The sequence below is a fragment of the Tupaia chinensis genome, unplaced genomic scaffold, assembly GCF_000334495.1.
Source record: "Tupaia chinensis unplaced genomic scaffold, TupChi_1.0 Scaffold000097_1, whole genome shotgun sequence".
Taxonomy (NCBI): Eukaryota; Metazoa; Chordata; class Mammalia; order Scandentia; family Tupaiidae; genus Tupaia; species Tupaia belangeri.
Genome location: NW_006159559.1, coordinates 5,935,498 through 5,941,497, shown reverse-complemented (window position 1 = coordinate 5,941,497; position 6,000 = coordinate 5,935,498).

Below are 6,000 nucleotides of genomic sequence, written 5' to 3'. Positions count from 1 at the left end.
CTATCAAAAAAAAAAAAAAAAGAAAGAAAAAAAGACATAATCGGTCTGAGATATGGTATGATAGTGGGTTCAGCAATATAATCTGTTTTTATTCATACCCAGTTTGATGCCTCTCTGTGTTGATCATCACTTCAATTTTTTTTTCCCCCGGAGGGCACTTGTGTTCATTGTAGAGAAAGAGAGAGACAAATATATATGTGTGTGTATATATATATATATATATATATATATGAAGAGAGTACAAATGAAAGTCCAGAAATAAGCTCTTACCCTTAACGTCAACTGATTTTCAACAGTGGTGTCAATACAAAGAAATAAGCTCTTATCCTTAACGTCAACTGATTTTCAACAGTGGTGTCAATACAATTCAATAGCGGAAAATACAGAGTTTTCTACAATTGAGACAGGGACAACTGAATATTTACATGCGAAAGAACAAAGCTGGACCCTTACCTTAAATCACACACAAAAGCTAACTTAAAATGAGGATCAAAGGGCCAAATAGAAGAGCTAAAGCTGTAAAACTCTTCGAATAAAACAGAATCAATTCTTCATGACCTTGAAAAGGCAACGGTTTCTTAGATATGAAACCAAAATCATAAGCAACAAAAGAAAAATTACATAAACTGAATCAAAATTAAAAACTGTTATGAATTAAAGAACAAAATAAATAAAGTGAAAAGAAAACTCTTTATAGAATGGGAGAAGATAGATGCAAAGTGTATATAAGAAACTTTTCAGAAAATATAGCCAGAATAGAAAATAAACTCTTACAAGTAAGCAATAAAAAAAACCCTTAATTTAAAAATGGGGAAAGGATTTGAGTAGACATTTCTCCAAGTAATATATACAAGTGGTCAATAAAACACGTAAAGCTAGTGATTAAGGAAATACAAATCAAAATTATGAGACAAGACTCTATATCTGCTACAATAAAAAGATGGATAATAACATGTGCTGGAAATGATAGAGATGTTGGGATTCTCATATCTTCCTGGGGGTGATGAAAAACAATGCAGCTATTGAAAACAGTTGCAGGGCCTCCCAAAGCTAGACAAAGAGCTGACATATAACCCAGCAATTCTACTGTAAGATATATATCCAAGGGAATTGAAAATAGATGTCCATTCAAAAACTTGTACATAAATGTTCATAGCAGTATATTGATAATAATTGAAGTGTGGAAACAAAGCAATGTTTATTAGTTGATTAATAGATAAACAAATGTGGTTATATTCATATAAAATAATAATAATTGGTTATAAAAGGAATGAAGTACTAAAACACGGTACAAAGTGAATAAACCTTAGAAACTTTATGATGAGTAAAATAAACCAGAGCCAAAGGCTACACATATTATGTGATTCCATTTGTACGAAATATACAGATTAGGCAAATCTATAACGACACAAAGATTAGGGGTTTTCTGGCTGGGGGAAGGAGAAAATGAGAAGTGACTACTGAGTATGGGATTTCTTTTTGGGGTGATGAAGTTTTCCACAAGTAAATAATGGTGATGGTTGCACAATTCTTTGAATGTGAAAATCTGTTGAATAGTACAATGTAAAAATTGGGCTTTATAAATGTGAATCATATCTCAACAAAGCTCTTATTAAAAGAAATTTAACCTGGCATCAGGGTATAAATGGATTGAGGTGGATGACAGAAGCATATAACAAGTCAATAGACTGTTTCTTCTTTCTTTTTTTTTTTTTTTTATTTTTGGAGAGGTTTTCGCTATAGGGCGGATGTGCTTGTCAGAAAGATAGAGACAAACAGGTAGAAAGCGAGAAATCAACTCCCAGGAGGGATGGCCACACCACAATCCCTTCTCCTCCATTCTCCTCTCGGGATCATGGGCAAGCACATGCACACACCCAGCGTGATTTAAGCCACTGCGTCCGGGACTTGAACCACAGTCGACTACTTGGGAGTCCAGTGACGTAGCCATTATGCCAACTGCAAGTCCCACAAGTCAATAGACTATCAGTTGGGGCCAGGAGGTGTTGTGGTGGTTGGGGGTGCTGGACTCGCACATGCTGATCATGGTTCAAGTCCCGGACCTGTTGGCTTCCTTTCTCACTTTCCCTTTTTCTGTCTCTCTCTGGTCAAATTGGAAAATAACATAGTAAAGAAAATTAAAATAAATAATAGTTCTTTAAAAAAATAGATTACATCTGATTAATGTTTAAGTTCATTGTTATTACTGACAGTGGGAAAAAAAAAATACAAAATCCATAACCAAGGGTTGACTTCAGCATGTATCAACTCCTATGGCAAAGGGAGTGGAAAGGGAAGAATCAATAGGCTTTGTTCCTGGGTAACTCAGAGAACTGCTGTGCTATGAAAAAGTAAGTGAGGGAACTAGCAGTTGGCGTAATGGCTATGTCGCTGGACTCCCACGTAGTCTACTGCGGTTCACGTCCTGAACCTGGTGGCTTAAAACTCACGCCGGGTGCATGTGCGTGCGTGCCCAAGATCCTGAGAGGAGAATGGAGGAGAAGGGATTGCGGCGTGACCATCCCCCCTGGGGGGTGATTTCTGGCTTTCTGTCTCTCTGTCTCTGTCTGGCGAGCGCATGTGCCCTATAGCAAAAAAAAAAAAAAACCTCTCCAAAAAAAAAAAAAAAAAAAGTTAAGTGAAAGGCTGGAAGGGATTGGAAGGGATGAGGGAGTGGTCAACATGATGTTGGGTTTGGAGATTTTAGAGGAATGTGAAAGAGTGAAAAAGAGTTGGCTAAAAGCCACTGAGTGCCCTTTCTTGAGATATGAGCTAACTTGTATATGAAACTTACTATGTGCCCGATAGCACTCTAAGTGCTTGACATGTACTCATTTAATCCTTACAATGACTCTATGAAGTAGAGACTACAAATATCTCAATTTACAAATGAAAAACTGAGGTAAATACTCAAGGTTGAATACAAACTTAAGCTCTGAATCTCTATGTCTATACTGTCTCTCTAGATAACAAACAGGTACTAGTCATTTTATAAGTATTAGTCATCTCAATTCACAATTTTTAAAAAGTTTATTCACTGGGGCCAGAAGGTGACATGGTAGGTAAGGCATTGGACTGAGGTTTGAGTCCTGGTTCTGGTGCTTTGAAAATCACTTCAGTGACCAAAATTCCAAAAGGAGAATGGAGGAGAAAAGGCTGTGGTATGGTTATTCCCTCTGGGAGGGTGATTTCTCACTCTCCTTCTCTTGGTCTCTCTGTCTCTGTCTGGCAAGCACATGCACCCTATGGGAAAAACCTTAAAAAAAAAAAAAGAGTTATTCATTTATTTCTTCCATGAGAGAGAAAGAGAGACAGTACTCTTAACAGGTCCTCAAGTGACAATCTACCTGCAGCCTCAGCCAGCCCTGGATAATCACTGTACATGATCACATGTTTTGGAAGGTCTCAAGATGAATGCCAAGAACCTTCCCATGTGCATCCAGTTTTGTTTCTGCTGCACTACCACCTGCTCCCTCAATTTACATTTATTATTTTTTAACCACTTGTTTACAAAAAAGAGCAAATCATCACAGAGTATTTTAGTTTTGATTTATATTACTTGATTTTGGAATCCATCTGAAAATAAAATATTATTGACAAGCATTTGCTGTCACTGCAGCTTGACATTTAGGCAGATGTCAAAGGCAAGTTTCAGAGGGATTCATGTATCAACTGAGGGTAGAACTGATGTTTTCTCATATCCCCTCTGAGACACTGTTATCCTCGGTACAACAAACTCTGTTTTTTTTTTTTAGAGATTTTCACTGTAGGGCGCGTGCGCTCGCCAGACAGACAGAGAGAGACATAGAGACTGAAAGCGAGAAATCACCCCCCAGGGGGGATGGTCACGCCGCAATCCCTTCTCCTCCATTCTCCTCTCGGGATCCTAGGCACGCACGCATACGTGCCCAACGTGAGTTTATACCACCAGGTCCAGGACTCGTACTGCGGTCGACTACGTGGGAGTCCAGCGACATAGCCATTACACTAACTGCTGGTCCCATATTCCCCTGATTTTTTAAAGGACTTACCTTTATCACCACTACATGATAATTGTATTTTCTTTACTTCCTTTTTCAAAAGAAGCTTACATGGTCTGGTATGTATTCCTAGGAAGGAAAGCTGTTGGGAAAGGTCTGTGGACCCTTACATAGCCACATGAGTGTAGCTTTTATCTGAAATATTTCTTTACATAGAGATGAAGAGCACATACAGCCTATATTGGCCATATTGTCTCAATTGGGAATATTGTTCCCTGTCCCAGGTTCAATGTATACTTTGTTCTGCTTAAAGCATGTGCATCATCATATGACACCTGGCCAGCCCTATGCTATTTCTATTCCTGATAGCAGGAGAAACAGGGTTCTTCCCCTGTGGTACAAGAGGAGTATAGACAAAGCATCTCCCTGTGTCACTGATGAAGCAAAACTCATTGACCATAGTACCTCTACTGAAGCCAATTTTATTTTTCCTTCATAAGTGAACACATATACATGACAGCGAGAGAGAAAGAGGGAAGAGCAGCCTCTGCAGGTTCTGATTATGCCATGATCCTCTTCCTATAGCCCTCCAGTTCATTGTATCCTGGACACTCATGCACATGCTGGGTGTGTTTCCGGATGACCAGGCCAAGGATTTGGACTGCAGTTGTGATGTAGATTCCAGTTTCTCTTGAGCAACACATTACCACTGCACTATGGAGCTGGCCCATAAATTTGTTTTTAAGTTTATTTATTTCCTCCAAAAATGAAAAAGAGAGAGAGAGAAAGAGAGAGTAAGAGAGAATCCCTGACAGAGTCCTGCTACCATGATCCATCCCTACCCTCAGCTAGTCCTGCTACCATGATCCATCCCTACCCTCAGCTAGCATTTGATCATAGGCACACACATGTTTGATGTACCCAGGGAGGCCTCCAGATACAAATCTGGAATCATGGAAAGCCACGTGCATCAGCCTGCAAGCCACTGCAATACTGCTGTGTCACTGAGCGCTGCCCACATAACATTTAGTGGTCATGTCTCCTCAGGCCTTTTTTGACTGTGACAGTTTTGAACACTTTCCTTCCCTTGTTGTTTTTAATGACCTTGTCAGTTTTGAGATGTACTGATTAGGAATTGTGTAGAATGTCCCGTAATTGCAATTTCTCTTCTTGTGTATGTGTGTGTGTGTGTGTGTGTTTCATGACTAAACTTGAGTTAGGAGTTTTGGATGGAAGACCACAGAGGTGTCATCATTCTGATGACACCATATCCAGGGCATGTACTATACACACAACTTACTGAAGATAATGTTGATAGTTTAGATGAGAAATTATCTGTCAAGTTTCTCCACTATAAAGTCACTTCTTTGTAGCTCTACTGCATACTGTGCTCTTTGAAAGGAAGTCTCTATGCACAGCCCAAATTTATGGAGTAGGGAGTTATATTCAACTTCCTTGAAGACCAAGTATTTATTTAAGTTATTTGGGATTCTTTTGCACGGAAGATTTGTCTCCTGTCTCCCCATTTATTTATTTATTCAATTATTTATTTGAATCAGTATGGACTCATAGATATGTATTTTGTATGTTGGATTATAAGTCAATGATACTTTATTTTATTTAATTGCTCAAACTATTCCAGTATTGGCCATTGGGTTGTCTTTCAAATGGCTCCTGTATCCTTGCCCTTTGACATATCTTCATAATTGTGGGCTTGACTATTATTGTTTGTGTATTACTTCCTTACCTTCTGGTACTGCAAGATGGTTTAGACTAATTTTCATGGCCCCAGTCCAAGAACCAGCCATATTTCTCTAAGGGACCCTCTCCCTTTGATTAGAGAACAGAAATAGAAAGCAAGGTCTGCTTGCTAGGCATATTCATTATTACTGAGGTGTCACTGGTGCTAAGACTTTTCAGCATAACAGAGGAAGGATAGATACAAGTATATATTAACTTGTTTGTATATGTACACAGAGTATATATAATATTTGTATATGTAACCATCTATACCTATTTT